General features: G+C 38.1%; 1 long non-coding RNA gene across 1 annotated transcript in view; it reads left to right on the top strand.

Annotated features, from left to right (window-relative positions):
• LOC102156873 overlaps nt 1-7,574 on the top strand; it is an 80,783-nt gene extending 73,209 nt beyond the window's left edge. Inside the window, exons 4-7 of the long non-coding RNA XR_005379661.1 lie at nt 2,648-2,694; nt 3,640-3,858; nt 4,812-4,937; nt 7,073-7,574. This is a non-coding gene — a long non-coding RNA (uncharacterized LOC102156873). The remainder of the gene's footprint in view (nt 1-2,647; nt 2,695-3,639; nt 3,859-4,811; nt 4,938-7,072) is intronic.
• Nucleotides 7,575-17,541: the final 9,967 nt, after the last annotated feature.

Here is a 17,541-nt window from a genome sequence, read left to right as displayed (position 1 = left end):
ATGTGGATGAGAGTGTTATCTTTCCAGGCCAGTTTCAGAATAAAAGAAAAGAAGGAGAAAGCATTTCATGTTTAGTAAAAGTATGAAGTCTTGATTTGTGGTCTTGAAAGGAAACAGTTTATTGTCTTTATTCTATGTTGGCTATTTCCTCTCTTCCTCATCAGTGAGGTGGAGCCTTCTTCAGCTCTGAGATGTGTAGCCAAGCCTTTGTTATTTAATGAGAGAAAACAATGGAAATGTAGATGTCCATAACCCAGGGCAATTATATAAGGAAAACTGAGATATACAGTCTTCTTGATTCTACCTTTGTGTTGCCCTTCTAGACATGGCAAATATTACTCACCTTCTGATCTGTCATGGTGTCCCAAGAGGGGACAACTAAATGACCCCTTTCTCATTTCCATTTCACTTTAATATCTTTTTACTTCTATGTTAATATTCTATTTATATGTTTCAGATTACAATTATATTTTAAAAAGGTTTTTGCCAAAATTGGGCAGCTAATCTATAAAGAATTAGATGTGAAATGTCTATAGCATCATATTTTTGCTATTTATACCAGTGGGTAATTTAATTGCAAGAAACATCCCTCAAATATGAAGCACGGTGGGTCAAAGCACATTCTGCATCCATTTGTACACATGTACCAAAACCAAATCTTTGTTTCTCATTAGATATTCTTAATTATATTACCGGCATTTATAACTATCTGAAATTATTTCATTACTTTTTGGTTTATTATTTGTCTCCTATGACAAATATGTAAATGGCAAGAGAGTAGGGGCTTCTGATGATCTTGTCCACTACTGTATACCAGGGGGTTGTATCTCTAGCATCTGACACAGATAGGATAAATAAATATAAATATCATAAAAAATATAAATAATAGTGAATATCAGTTGAATGGATCAATAAACAACTAAATAAATTAATCAAGGAATGAATGGTATCCATATATCTAGATATTTAGATCTTCCTTAAAACCATTTCATTTTATAGTTGGGGAAACGAAGTCTGAAGGTCTGAAGGAGGTAAAATAGTTCACAGCAAGCTACTTGGGAAATTAACGGTATAACTGGGACTAAAATATGGTTTCCTAATTCCTGGGTTAGTGTCCTTTTAGGTGTAATTCAATTAGATTATGGATGGGAGTGGTTTTTGGTTTGGAGATGGTAGAAATTCCTTCGCACATCATTGGTCTGACTAGAGATCCTAATTAGAATACATTATAGTAATTAGAAATGACTATGCATTAATATAAGTACATGGAGAAATAGTGAATAAAAATACAAGTTCGAATGTATAGCCTAATAACAACTATATACAGTGTATTTATGTCAGTTAATAGGAGCCAATGGTTATAAGTTGATTTTTTCTATTAAACTGAAATTAATAAAAGTTTATTATTTTTTAAAATTTTTTTTAAAGTTTATTCTTATTTTAACTCTTAGAAATTCTGACACTGAGTTTTGAAAATTCATGATCTCTTTTGCTCCTTTCCTCTCTGACCTGGTAGCATTCTGAATATCAGTCTGTTTTAGACTTCCTTCTATCAATGCTCTTGCTTCTTTTTTGAGAATGTGAGCTTCTAGGGTTGTTTTATATATTATTTGGGATTATTTGTTATTTATTCAATGACATTGCATCCCAACATAAACTTCCACATACAAACTTTCTTCCGCTGTGTTCTAATAAATCAGTCCCTGGCCTCTTTGAAATCATGACTCCTTATTTCTTCCATCTTTTCTATGCAGATGCCCACCCCTCCTATCTCATGCCAAAGAAATATGTTGCTCTTATACATCTTTAAATATTTATTTACATTTTTATAGGGCTGAATCATTAAAAACATTGTTTTACAGATAGCATACAATTACTAATGATGGGTAACCTGGAAGGAAAAGATTCCTGAATCCTTAAGGTATAAATCTTTCCACAGTAAATTGGCAGAGAGAGGAACTTCACCTGGAAGCAGCATTCTATTCTGAGCTTACTCCCAGACTTCTACCAGCCACAATGTCTTTACTTTGTACCATTGTTACATAGTTCATTAGCAGACTTTTTGAATAGATTCCAAATTGTTTGGAAACCTAGTATAATATTGTGGTGCCCGGGCTAAAACTGAGGAAGAGATACTCAGGAAAATATTACTTCTATACCATTTTATTTGATTTTCATTTTTGAATACTTGAGCCAAGTCAATATTTTGAAAATAAATCCTTAAAGGGTTCTGTTCTGACAGGACAAACTCCAAATTCTTCCAAATGCCTTTCCAAATATACCTGCTGTGTTTGTTTGCTCCTGTTGCTAATGCTTCCACCCTGGGGCATCATTTGCCTTAAACCGGCATGTCTCAGGATCTTTCAGCTCTCCCTGACACTGCTCACCATTTTTTCTCTGCTTAAAATTCTCTTTGACTATTTCTGTCTGAGGCGCTCTTTTTAATACCCAATTAAAATATCACCTCCGCAATACCATTATTTCTTTCTTTCTGTTCCTACAGAATATTTATTACTTCCTTTCTTACCATACAGTATTTTGTATTTACTTCTGATCACATTGTGTAGTGATTGAAAAAAGTGTATGTCTACCCTGGTAGTAGATTTAATAAATCTGTTAGAAACTGACACTTATTTCTTTTTGCCAGAGTCTAGAACAATACTTGGCACACAGTGGGATCTCAATAATTATTTGGTGAGTAATGCACACATTAGGGAATTCATTAGCAATGTGAGTCAAATGATTCATTATTTGTATTAATTTGCTAAATTAGAAAAACATGGTAAATACAGAGATTTCCCCGCCATACGACTGAAATAGCCTTATTTAGGAAAACAATAAAAAACATTTGAAGCATATGAAATGCCAGGAAGAAATTAACATTGTTTCGACTTTGTGGATTTAAGCATAATAAACACATGTTATGATTTAGCAGCTTAAAACAAGGTGAAAAATTAGTACACAACCATCTGTTCTTATGAGAAACCCTGGAAACTTGTTAGAACTCACTGTCCTCAGATGCTCTAGTATTATTTTTATACTAAAAACTAAGGTCAAGGGCAGTTGATTTCAGTTTACTTGACATCATAGAGACTTTTCAAGCATATCTGTTGGTAGATTCAAAATTGGAATATGGATGAGATTTTGCAACAGTTAATTTAATGAGAGTGTCTGTTTTACCTCACTGAACTTTTCCTCACTCAATACCTCTTTGCCTCTTGCACTCCATTTCCCATTTCTGTGTAGATGAATTTCTTTCTTTCTTTCACATATGTGCTCAATATGAAAAGAGTAATTATTTTCTTCTGATATAAGTAACAGATAATATATAAGGATGTATATTCATACACACACATATATGTTTGTGCACACGCATGTGAATTGAGTATTATGAATAATATATAATAGCTTCTAATTACTGAGTACTTAATATATGCTAAGTATGTAAAGAGAATATTATATTAAATGTCATTTATTTTTTGTTGACTTTGAGGGAGGAGCAGGTGTAGGCAGATATGGAAGCTGGAGGTGGAGCTATCTAGACATAGGCATTTGAAATCTTCCTCCTTTCTCTAGTACTGTGGGTGGCTGTTCTAGGAACTGAAGGTGACATTGACATCTAGTGTTTCCTATTGGCAGATGGAAGTAAAAGGAAGTGCACTGGCTGGGTCACTTCTAGTGCTGTGTCATACTTCCCCTGCTCTCAGGAATCTACAGTTTCATCAGAGACTTAGCTGTGCCTACCCTCAAGTGGAAACAAGATAATGTGAGGACTTTGCCAACAACCTGGAAACATTCTGCAGGGCTTTGCAGCAGGGGAGATGCTGAAGGAGGGGCAAACACAAATTTGCAGAGCATGTAAGTGTTACTTATGGTTATTTTATATTGTATGCACCCAACTAATCTAAAACGACATTTCCCAGAATTCCTTTTTCTATCATGTTCAGACCACTAGAATCTTGACCTATAGTGACTTCGGGCCCACCACCAGAGGCAGAAATAATGGTCTTCTATAGCTTTTTCACTAGCTCCCCAAATTTCATAAGGTCTAATCTCCATGATAAATTACTGATTACAATTATTAATAGTGTTTCTATTTCCCTGATCAAATTTAACTGACAAACTTGGGGAAATGTGAAGACTAGAGAGAGGCAGCTGGGTTGCACATGTATCCAGTAAAAATGTTTGGGGATTCTATGACTCTCTGTAATTAGAAAGAATGATTAATAAATTTATGAATCGTGTTTCCATTATTGTTCCCTTTGAAGGGTAATCATTTATCATCTTAAATAGGACTATATATTATATGTGTAAGTAACGTCCAATAATAAACCAGGGACATATTGCAAATTCAAATAACATTATAGCATAATTCTCAAGTTCAAATTCAGATGTTATAATTTAGATAGTAATCACTCTAAACATTTTAAACCCATAGATGGTTAGTGTTCTGGCCTATTCAGTGTTTTTAACACATTCTCTATCTAGTATAGAGAGGCACTGTGTCAGATGCTAAGAACTTAACTGTCGGTAAAAAAGACAAATCTTCTGCCCCTAAGATGTTCACTACCTAGAGGTACTGACTCCTCATGACCCTTTAAACTTGCCAGCTTGGCCATCGATCACTATGACTGGCAGCTGAAAGTCAGACTCAGAACGTGACAACCCGTTGAGCTCATTTTCCCAGGCCTCTCTCTGGTTCTCGACTACCAGGATTTCAAATCCTTGCCTCTATTCTCTTGGATTCCAACCCTGCTTCTGCTGCCTCCATCTTTATGGGGAACTTTGATTTTCAGCCTTTTGAATTTCAGCTTTTCATTGAACTTTGCTCCTTCCTTGCCTGTGACACCTTCTGAAGCCTTTTCCAGTTCTGGCCTAAGGAATCCAAGGGACAGGTGGGTCCCAGCCTCTCTCCTGCCTGAGGAAGTGGGATTTAGGTAAGTGAGGAAACAGAGGTGAAATGCAGAATTGTAATGTAATGAAACAAGTGCTATACCATTCATGTATGAAGTGTTACACATTCATAGATGGTGATGTAAACAGTATTGTAAAGTGTGCCCTCCATCAACTTCCTGCCCCTATAGCTACATATCTATATCTGCACTCTGTTATTCTTTCATTCATCCTACAAATATTTATTATGCAACCACCCTGATCCACCCACACTTGTTGCTTTCCCTCCATATTGCAGATTGCCTCTTCTGCTGTTTCAGGCTACCACCCACGCTTTGCAGAAGCAATATATAGTAGTAATTAAGCAAGTGGAGTCAATCTACCTGGGTTCAAATCTTGACTCACACTGCTCTATGCTTTAGTTTCTTCATCTATAAAATGAGGATAATCGCAACACTTAACCACCTAGGAGTGTTTTTAAGGTTAATGCAAAGAGTACATCAAAGCCCTATCCCACCCCCCAAAATGGATAGGTAAATACTGTGTGTAGCTTATTATAATTAATGATCTCATCTTTTTTTTAAATTTTTATTTATTTATGATAGTCAGAGAGAGAGAGAGAGAGGCAGAGACATAGGCAGAGGGAGAAGCAGGCTCCATGCACCGGGACCCCGATGTGGGATTCGATCCCGGGTCTCCGGGATCGCGCCCTGGGCCAAAGGCAGGTGCCAAACCGCTGCGCCACCCAGGGATCCCAATGATCTCATCTTTTTTATCTGCTCTCAGACCAGTTTTTCATTTTGCCATATTTTTCAATCTTTTTTTTTTTTTTACTGGTTTCTTCCATATCATGTGGCCTACAAATATATGCTCATGTCTTACATATCATTAAACATCCTAATTCTCGGTATCTCTTGAACATCTACCCTGACGATTCTTCTTTTCTTTATAATTAGAATAAAAAATATTGGCATTCACTATTTTTTATTTCCTTTCATCCAATTCACTTTCCAGACTTTCTGCTCACGCTGCTGTCCCTGACTAATAACCCTATTAGTTTCCAAGTCCAAAGATCATGTTGGCCCTCATTTATTGGACTACAAGCATTCCTGAGATGTTTTTCCCTTTGGCTTTGGTAATCTGCTTTTTCGGTTCTTCTTCCACATTTTGAGCCATTTCTTCTCAGTCACTTTTGCAGATTCCTCCCATCCATATAGAATTGGTTTTAGAATTCTGCGTTTTCTAAGGTCTTAGCATATCTTGTATCTTTCCCTTCCATTCTTCAGACCACAGTTGCCTTAGCTCAGATCTTTATTATATCTTATCTGAATCATTGCAATAGCCTCCAAGTAGGTCATGCCGCCACTTAGTTTATTGCCCACACTCCCTCTTTCCTCTACGTTAGTGATCTTTCCAAAATACAAATATAACACATTATACATTTCCCAGGCCAAAGCAGTGTGGAGATAAAAATAGCCATAACTTCAATATCAAAATAAATTTCTCCTCCCCCAAACTTGTAATGCAGTCCCATCATAAGAAAAACCCCATAGTATTCCAGTGGAGGGGAATCTTACAATATACTTGGCCAATCCTCCTTAAAACTGTCAAGGTCATTGAAAATAAGGGAAATTTAAAGAACTGTCACAGCCAAGAGGAGCCTAAGGACACATGATAACCTAAATGTAATGTGGTCTCCTGTGGAGTAGAAAAAGGACACTAGATAAATACTAAGGATATCTGAATAAACTATAGTTGTTAGTTAATAATTACATATCAATATTGTTTCATTAGTTATAAACAGATGTACCATACTAATGTAAAATGTCAGTAATCAAGGAAACTGCAAGGGGTAAGGATCTGGAAACTGTACTATCTTCTCAATTTTTCTGTAAATCTAAACTGTCTTAAAGAATAAAATTTAAAAAAATAAAAAATAAAGAATAAAATTTAATAAAAAGTAGCATTCCTTTTCTTTTTTTTATCCGTCCCCCCAATGTCCCTATCAAAGAAACTCTAGTTTCCTCAAATTCTTCTCCAGATATGGGAACCAGGGGACCAGTGATGTTTCATGTATGCTCTAGTTTTTTTGTTTTGTTTTGTTTTGTTTTGTTTTGTTTTGTTTTGTTTTTAGGGTTGTTTTGTTGTTGTCCACTATTTTTCTTCTCTCTTGTTCTAGCTCCTAAAAGAAGAGAATAATGCCTTCTGGAAGATCTGGAGTCCTTACCAGGGCACTGACGCCAGTGCTGGTGTCTAATATTTAAGATGCCAATGTCCTTGCAAAGCAGCCAGTACCTTTCTTCCTGCCAAATCTACTGACTACACTGCTGTTGATTTGATGGTATTGTTTTGGGATCTGAGTCTCATGGGAAACTTGTGAAATAGTCCTTTTAGATTTTCTGCTTGTGACTGCAGTTTTTTCTTTTTGGGGCTCAGGCATCAATCCATAGAGGCTGGAATGAAGGATAATCTGAGTGGCACATACTGCACTGCTACAATTAGAACTCCTCTTCTCTTACTGACTCGAAGAGTCCTAGGAACCCTTGCATCTTACAGATTGACTTATTTCCCAGGATATTTCTAGACTACTCATGCAATTAGATTACTGAGGGCCCGGGCCACTAGCCCTTAAAACCTGCCCAGACATGTGTGAATCAGAGGGTGAAAACAGCACAGGTTCAGGTTACATAAATATGATCCTGTTGTTGTGCTATTTAGAATTTTTTAATGACTTCTTTTTGCCTCTTAACATGGCCTTACAAGGTATTTGCATATCCTGCTTCAGTGCATCTTTCCAGGCTCAGCCAGGGACAGACCATGCTCTGACTTTCTAGTTCAGCCATACTAAGTTATTTTAAGCACCCACATTTCATGGATTTGTCAACTTCTCATGTCTCCATGCTTTACTGTGATGTTCACATTAGGTTAGCCACCCATGCCTCACCACCACCCCGAAGTATCATACTATCTTGGGATATTTTTATCACTGCCATACTCCTTTATATGAGATATCTATTGATGTTTAACAAATTACCCTGAAAACCAGTGCCTTAAGATGATAAACATTTATTGAATCACACTTTCTGAGGGTCAGAAGAAATCCAGGCATGGCTTAACAGGGTCCTTTATTTCAGTGTCTTTTACAAGGTTACACTCGAGATGCGAATCAAAGCAGTGGCCTCATATGAAGGTTCAGCTGTGAGACAGTCCACTTCAGACCTCACTGACATTGCTGTTGGTAGGTTCAGTTTCATATAGGCTGATATTCTGAGGGTCTCCATTCCTCATTGACCATTGACCGTAGGCCTCCCTCAGTTGTTATATGGACTTCGTAGTGTACCTCACAACATGCTAGCTGGTTACCATCAGAGTGAGGAAGACAGCAGTACAGCACGAGCAAGAGAGAAACCAGAGTCTTCGCAATCTAAATGCACAAGATTACTTTACTCCTATTACTTAAAAGTGATGGGTTGCATCACTTTTGGTATATTCTATTTGTTATGCTCAGCCCACTCTCAGATGGAAGGGATTATACAAGAACATAAAACACCAGGGTGCTGGGATCATTGAGGGTGTTCTACAGTTGCCCTGTGGAGGGCAATAAACCCCCACTCATTATCGGTTCACATGTTAAGACAGATGACACCACACATGCATCAAGACGGTTTATAAATATTTATTACTCACATAATGGGTCTTTCTGAAGAAAGTAGGGCAGGTACAAAAACCAGTCCGGAAAGTCTTGAGAGAAGAGAGAAGGCAGTGGCTTTGGTTTTTATATTGTGGTGGAAAGTGGGACTTTAGTGAGGGTTCCCACAGGAATGGATTTAGGGCGGTTTGAACTTTTCCATGAGCATTAACTGGTAGAGCCAAGGCTTCTTATATTCTTACCTTGATATAGAGCAAAAGGGAAAGGGGAAGTTGGGGCATGAAACCTGTCAGGGGTTGAATATCAAAAATGAAGTTGGAGTTATTCTCCCTAACACAGGGGGCTATTTCAGAGGCAGTCTACTATACCCTTTGTAATATAATTGCTTATTTACCTGTTTATCTTTTATTAGGTAAAGAATGTATTTTATCTTCATGTTTTTTAGTACCTAGTCCAGTGCCTAACATGTGGTCACTCAATAAATGTTGGTCGAATGAATACCTGAATGAGTGAATAGACTCTTCCTACTTCTTCGATCATTATTTATTCTCTGTTGTGGATCTAGTGTTCTTTCAAGATTCAGCTCAAAGATGATTTCCCCTCTGGTGCCTTTGTTGATCCATTTCCTCTCCTCTCTGCTAGAATTGATCACTCTGTTATTTGTGCTCCACTGGACTGGGTCCTGGTTTCTGTCATAGAACTCACAAAAGTAGCATTTATTTCTTTACAGGATTGTAGTCTTTACTAGTCTGCTCACTGAGGGGAAGAACTTGTCTTGTTATAAACGTTTGTACCCTCGGTGTCTAGTATGATATATCACACACAGATGTTTATTAATGCCTCACAGAGGATTCAATCAACTCCACTATGGAAAAAGGAGTAAGAGAAAGCTAAATATAGGAGGGGTGTTTAATTTGGATCCTGGAGACTGCATAAAAGCTTGACAGGAGAGGAGGATACAGGGGTGAGGAGGCTTTGGAGACAGAATATTCTAGATACAAGAAGTCGCAAAAAAAATAAATAAATAAATAAATAAATAAATAAAAAATAAAAAAAAAATAAAAAAAAAAGAAGTCGCATCACAAAAACATCATGGTGCATTCATTCAAGTAAAAGTAAGATTCGGCTGGCTGGAGATGAGGCTAAAAAATCAGGTTCACATCCAGCTTGTAAAACTTTGTAGGCTAGTAACTGAAGAATTTTTAAAAACTTGGATGCTGTTGTTAATGTAAGTAAATGTATTCTAGGGAAACAATTCAGATGGCAGAGCTGAATGGACTTGTGTAGGGAGTGAACTGGAATCAAGCAGGGATGGGAAAGGGGTGGTTTCACTGGGACAACATGAACTCTATCTGGAAGAAATCAGAATATAGAGAGAAGGTAAGCATTAGCATTCTGAACTCTGCAGAGAGGGATCCAGAGCTCTGAGATTTGGGAGGTATGGAAACCTGAGAAAATTCCACTGGAGTGGTTGTGGGGATATGTGGACAATAGAGATAAAGATAGTGGATGAATCAATCAAAGAAAGAATTATAAGTTATCTTAATAATTAATTAGTTGCTATCCCTGCTAAGGATCTTAGCCCACTTGGCAGTTTGGGACACATATATTTTAGTATAAGACTAATGAAAGAAAAAAAGAAAAGAGAAAACCTATCATATATAAAGCATCACAATGGATACAGAAAACAGCTTTTCTTATCTTTTTGGGACTAACTTTGTAGAAGTATTTTATTTCCCCAATGCTACTTTATTTTTCTTCTAAAAGTATTATGGGAAATTTCTCATGTGGTCTCTTAAAACTATTTTCTAACATGGAATTCATAGCTGATGTTTTGCACTCAAAGAAGAACGTTGCAGTTGTTACAGGCTAGACTATCTCCGTGGGTAATTATGAGACAGAGAAAGAAACATATTTCAAAGTCTTTGGTGTGCCAAGCTCAAGTTGGAGTCTGAAGGCATTCTGGTTAGAATCCATACTCCTATACCCAGTAATGGTCACCCTTGGCTGTGAGGCAGAAAACAGGCCATGGGACAGAGAGATGTCCATTAACTCTACTTTAAAATTTCTATAGTCCTCCTAGAGAGCAGCCTAGGAATTTTGCATGGAATTTGTTTTCCAAGGATTTTTAGAATTTGAGAGGTGGCAGTAATCTCAGATTTCACCAATGATTTTAAGGGGACTGCTCGCATAGCAGTCGTGATTTTACTATTGGATGATTCATAAAAATGCAAAGTAGCAAAATGCATTTTTGAATTTAATAAGTCTCTAAATGAACTTCTATTTTACTAACAGCGATAGTATCTGCACACATTTGAAGATATTAGTATTATCTCTATTTGTATGATAGTTGTATTTATTCAGTTATACATTTGATTTATCTGACCCTTTTTAGCAACTTCATGGCCCTGAAGGGGGTTTTGACCCATAGGCTAGAAACTGATTTGGTCCAGCTTCCTTATTTTACCAATGAGGGAACAGATGATTTGGAACAGGTCATGTGCATGAACAGGTCATGTGCATAACCATGAACTGTTCAAGGTTACACAGAGTTCTAAGGGTAGAGGAGATCCTAGATCTTCAATTAATACAATCCCAAAATAGCCAAAAGCATTAGACCCACTAATACAAAATTAAATGATAATCCTCATGCTGAATGGGGTGATGTATGAATGGTACGCTTCAGAAGGCACTCTCAGATTTTGAACTTTCTGGCATTTTGGCATATCAGGCCTGATAGTGCAGCTGACAGTTAAGAATCATTTTCCTGGTAGTCATTATTTGAAGCCAACGATACAGAGAGCTTTGACTCCGTGTATGCTAGATTCTCTTTGTGAAACTACACGCCCAGTCTCTTTCACATTAGTTTTTTTTTTTTTTTTCTTTTTTCTTGGAGAGTCAGAAAGATGGAAGAGGGAAAATAAAAGCCAGAAAAGTGTGGCATGCAGGAAGAGGAACTAAGGAAGGGTCAGAAGGGTAGACGTTTGCGATGCTGAACCCGTGTGCGGATGGCTGTGTTCCACGGATCCAGCTGAAAGAGTGTATTTGAAGTGGCATAATAATTAGGCTCAAAACTTTACCCTCAGTGTGCCCTTCAAAGAAAAAGTTTGGGTTGAACCTTGGGGCAATTCATTTCAATGATTTTTAGACCTCTATAGAATACAGCTGCAGATGAGAAATCTCAAGAGAACTAGTTTTTTTTCCCCTTTGAGAGCTAATGCCACGTATTTTCTGATTAATCAGAGTGTTGGTGAAAGCAACCTCCTTTACATTTCCTATCAGTTACATATTGTGATTAAATAATTACTTTCAAAACCATGGAATAAAATGATAATTAGGCCTTTTTGTCTGAAGTTACATATTTCTTAAAACTTTATTATTATAAAATATAATATCTGTAGACAGACATTTTACGGTGTCATGCATAGATTCTAAATTTGGCATGTTGTTTGTTTCAAATAATGAAAGCCAGAGAAAAGTCATGTTGCAGAATTAAAATGTAGATAGTTATCACCCTTTTCGTTAAATATATCAAACATTTTTCTTTCCTTGATTTGTGGGTGAGTTTTACAATGAATGTGAGTTTGATTCAGATGAAATAAAAGTTCAGATGCTATTCTTTTAGAACAAAGTTAACATATAATCTTGTATATAACAGACACTCTGTATTGTCAATGGAAAAGACCTTAAATATTTTTAAGGGAGATGGATTTAAACAAACAGCCATTTGCTGACACTTAAGATAAGCACTTTAGAAGTATGTGGGAGAGTGTAATGTTATGTTCTGGCATGAAGCCAGAATGTTTTATTTTCTTACCAACATTTTATTTTTCTGAACTCTAAAAGAAGTGACAGGTTATTTTGTCTGTAATGGTGGTTATTTTCAACTTCAAAAACCTTTCTGTGATCTTAAAACCTTATAATTTGTTCACAGTTACAAGTTAATACAGGCACTGAGCAGCATCTGTATGTAATTTTAGCTGAGAGATATGGTGGGAACTTTTAGACCTTCCAAACTTATTTTATTAGACATGCATTGTCTAGAACAAGTCTGCTGCAAGCATGGTACCTACCAAGTTAGCGTAACTCCAACCCGTTGTTGGACATGTGGGGTATCCCCCATCAGTCTTGTTCTCTGTTATACGGAGAACTGGCAAGGAAGCGAGGAAGGAAGGAAATACTTGTACACAAGCTTGGTATACCAGGCTCTGTAGTAGTGCTTTCTCATGTTATATCACTTGAGTCTGAAGGAAAAAAATCACCTCTCCTTTGACGCTACGCCCTTTTAGTTATTCCTTTGCTGGGTGTTGCCATCATATTTCCCTTCCCTTGCTGGCTAGCCCACTCCAGCTTTTCTCCTCCTCCTCCTCCTCCTCCTCCTCCTCCTCCTCCTCCTCCCTGTTTCAGGAATTTCCCTGCAGCATGACTGTGGCTTTCTAGAGATGTGGGATTTCATACAAACTAGTCTGAGGAGAATAAAAATAAGTATGTGGGCAGGGCTCCTCCTCAGAACTCTTCAAATCACACAGAGACTAGGACTGCCTTCATGTAGGAAACAAACCCTATGGACAAGTACTGTTAAAGTGAGGAGCAGGAAATTAAAAAACAAAAACAACAACAACAAAGGAAGAGTGTCTTTGAAAAGTCGATTTAATTCAGTTTTTTTGTTGTTGTTGTTGATGTCTCGATTATTTTTAAAAATGTGTGGAGCTAGAAGGCATCAAACTTTGCAAGGAAGTTGAAGTTGGAGAGAGTCTCTCATTTATGTGATTTTAGCATAACTGTGGGGTGATGCCAATTCAAAGATTATGAGTTCGAGAGAAATGGGAATTTTATGCGTTTTCCAAAACTATCTGCCCTATTATATCCAGTCTTTATATTTGTAATCGTGCCTAACTGTGGGAAAAAAAAAACAACAACAATAAAAGCAAGCCTTACCTGGTACATTATTACACAAATGGATTAAGTACAACTTTAGATGGAGTTTCTTCTTTGTAAAAAATCTAAAGGTGTGTCTTTTGCTGAAAAATAAAACCAGGGACACAGTTTGTTATTTTCCATGCAAGGTTCTTGCCGACTGGCAATGGGGACAGAGACTGGGGTGCTTTGTGGTGGCAGCAGAAGGCTGGCAGTGAAAAATATATAACAATGCCTCTGTTATCTGTTTCCAATTCTTGCAGCATAGAGCTGGAATCCAGAAAATTTGCCGTCTTGAATAATTCAACTTTCAAATCTGTTGGTGTTTCATGACAATTTTGATTTGCTTTTCTTTAACATTTTATAGTTTGCTTCATTTTCAACCATAGGTTTTTTTTCCCCCCTCTGCCTTAAGTTCTTTGACTTTAAGAATCAGTGTGGTGATCTCCTTTAGAAATACTAAACAAGACCATCTAGTTAGAAACAGGATATACAAAGGAAGATATACGAGAAAACTAAGAAACAACTTCTAAAATAAGGAGAAGTCAGCCTGAATTTTGCAAAGCTTTATGATTTTAAAATGACTCTCTTACCCCCATTCTAATGTTCTAGGGGAGCTTTAGCGTGCACTTCTGGCCCAGAATCTCCTTTGCAGATAACAAGCTTGGCATGCTTTAAATATTTATGGGAGACTCCGGAGTGTTACAGAAAACAATGCAGCTCCTAGCACATGGACTATGAAGCTAGAGTCTTCATTAGTGTCACACATGGTGACAGAGTTGAAATAAACAGTCTAAAATAGGCAAGCCTGGTGAGGCCGGATCAGCTAAATGATGATAAACATTCACATGTGTCTTTCCAATATGTACTCTATTATGTATGTTTGTGTTTTCTTTTGATTTATGAAAATAATTTTTGTTGAAACAGCACGAAAATGTTAATAAAGAAAATCTAAACTGAAAAATTGTAATCACTACCTTTCTTATGGAACATTTGTTTTTTTCCTCTGCTTCTGTCATTCTCTCTCTCTCTCTTACACGCTCATGCACACACACGTCCTTCCAACTGGCTTTCTCCATGCGACAACAGTGAACACGACTGGTGGCAGCAGCTCTAAGGTTCTTTTTTTCTTTTTTAATTTTTATTTATTTATTTATTTATTTATTTATTTATTTATTTATTTATGATAGTCACAGAGAGAGAGAGAGGTAGAGACACAGGCAGAGGGAGAAGCAGGCTCCATGCTCCGGGAGCCCGACATGGGATTCGATCCCGGGTCTCCAGGATCGCGCCCTGGGCCAAAGGCAGGCGCCAAACCGCTGCGCCACCCAGGGATCCCCAGCTCTAAGGTTCTAAGCATGAGAGCTTCATGACTCCAGGACAAGACAGGCTCACTCTCGTCTGCTTCCGTATATGACACTTCTATGGAATAATGCTGATTAACTAGGTTTGAGTCTTGTGCCAATCCCTTACACAATCCCTGTTGCTAAAACAATGGGACCCTTTGAATGGTTGAGCCTGGTTCACGTGCCTGTGACTGGCGGCTACGCTGATGTCAAAAAGTTTAAGCAGGGGAGGACTAAGTTTTACAAAAGATGACATTGCTTTTACTAGAATAAGGGGAAAGAGGCATGCTTAGCTGAGGAAGATCTGGATGGCTATTATATGAAAAAGTTTGAAAAAATAATGAGGAATATGGTGAGAATTGCCAGACCTGCTGTTTTGCAAGAACTGGTAATGAGATACTCTACAGATGACAGTGTGTTTATTATTTATTCAACGGATATTTATTAAGTGTCTGTAACCCTTGACGTGCAGTTTCTCCTGCGCTGGGGTATAGGGGCGTGATAAGTAGCCAAAACTGAAATCCAAACCCCTTTCTCTGGTGAAGGGACTTACACGTGCTGCTTGTGACTTTTGGAGTGTTCTGCTGCAGCCACAGGACGTGGTTTTTATAGTTTCTAACTAATTGTGTGATTCATCCATGGCCACTGCTCAGGCTGACACGTCATAACATCACAGACACGGCTACCCTGATTTAACTTCCTCTGTGTCTGCGCACACACTGATCCCACACACTTCATTGTTTGGCCCCTCACCTCACTTCTGAACTGAAGGTGGACCCCAATGTTTTTCTTTTTTCTTCCTCTCTCTGTCTCTCTAAAAAGAGAGAAAGTGGGGAGGGGGTGCAGAGGGAGATGGAGAGAGAGAATCCTAAGCAGACTCTATGCCCAGTGCTGAGCCTCACACAGGGCTTGATCTTATGACCCTAAGATCATGACCTGAATCAAAGGCAAGAGTTAGACACTTAAAACTGAGCCATGCAGGCACCCCACAGACAGTCTTTTTCTGCTGGGTCTTCTACCTCCATCAGACAAGTTTCTTAGGCACGGGATTAGGTAGGCAGCTCTTAGGCTGGAATCTGGCTTAATTCAATGGCATTTACTTGGTCCACTAGAACTCATGCATCCAGGTTCTGCAAAATTCTGGAAATGCAAGCTGCACTTCCGTGACTGCCCTCTTCTCTCTACTCATTTAGCAGACAAAGGCAACTGCATCCATGCACCACCTCCAGACTACTCCAGGCAAGAGTCATAGAGTCTGCACCCCAAACTCCAGGAATTCATTAGATTCCCCAAGGGACTCTCATACATCATTGTTGTATTAGCCTAGGATGAGCCACGATGTTTATGCAGCGAAGGAAGCATCTCAGTGGGGAATGAGATGCCAGTTGATTTTTCCCTGTGACTGTGCCACCCAAGTAGTGTATGTAAGATTTCTCTTTGCCCTCTATCACTAGGGAGTCATCCTACAAATTGCTCTAGAAGGAATGCCTCTCGAGTAAATCTCTAGCCTTATCTTCCATAGACTGTTCCAGGTGATGGCTTCTGGAATAGTTGGAAAACCTATCCTTTAGATCATAGACGTGGCGCTTTATCCATTGACCTCAGATCTGGGGCCTCAGCTGAAATTAAAAAAAAAAAAAGCCTGGAGAAGCCCTATTTAACATTCTCTTATGATTATAAATGTGAGTATAAATGAAAAGGTTCTCGGGACCCCTGGGTGGTGCAGCGGTTTAGCGTCTGCCTTTGGCCCAGGGCGTGATCCTGGAGACCCAGGATCGAATCCCACTTCGGGCTCCCGGTGCATGGAGCCTGCATCTCCCTCTTCCTGTGTCTCTGCCTCTCTCTCTCTCTGTGTGACTATCATAAATAAATAAAGAAAAAATATTTTAAAAAAATGAAAAGGTTCTCAGTAGGAGCGTGGACTGTGGAGCTAGAGGGTCAAGACCCACATACAGTCTGCCATTTCCTAAATGTATGACAGGAACCCTCTGTACTTCACATTCCCCAACCAGAAAATGTGAATACTAATTGTATCCATTTTCTGTGGTACGATTCTGTTCGTGTTAAATGAATTAATAAATTAGATGGGCCTAGGTTATTGCCTTATTATAGTAATATTTAGCTACTATCATGTTCCTATTTTGAGTATTCTCCCAAAAGCTTCTGATAGTGGCCTTTGCTTCTTGCTCCCCTTACATTACAGTGTTGGGAGAATAGGGAGGGGTACTAATTCAAAATTTTTCTCAAGTATCTGAGTTTAAAATATATTCTCTATGTAATCAATGAATGAAAATAGAGACATTTCAGTTTGGTCAGGAGCACTGAGATGGAAAATGCATCCGGTCAGTCAACCAAGGGTGAATTTTGGTCACTAAAGTCAGTGGATTGGAGTTGAGGTAAGTTTCAAACACTAGCAATTAATGTGTCAGGGCTTATGGTTTTCAAGAATGGGTAAGAGATTATTGGGCTGGGAATGAAGATGTCTGAGTTCCATTTATGGTTTGAGAATTAACAAGGTATATGAATACGCGTTTATTCCCTGCGCCTCAGTTTCCACATTTGACAAATGAAGGCATTTCACTGGATGGACAGACATCATGGGAAGAAGTGTGGGTTCTGGAGACAGAGAGAGCTAGATCTATATGAGCTCTGCCTCTTACCAGATCTGTTAGTTAATCCATGTCTTCAAAAAACAAAAAAACAAAAAACAAACAAAAAACATGTCTTCAAGAATCA

Source organism: Canis lupus, chromosome 27 (genome assembly GCF_011100685.1).
Source record: "Canis lupus familiaris isolate Mischka breed German Shepherd chromosome 27, alternate assembly UU_Cfam_GSD_1.0, whole genome shotgun sequence".
NCBI classification, from domain to species: Eukaryota; Metazoa; Chordata; class Mammalia; order Carnivora; family Canidae; genus Canis; species Canis lupus.
This window is presented reverse-complemented; position numbering and strand designations above follow the sequence as displayed.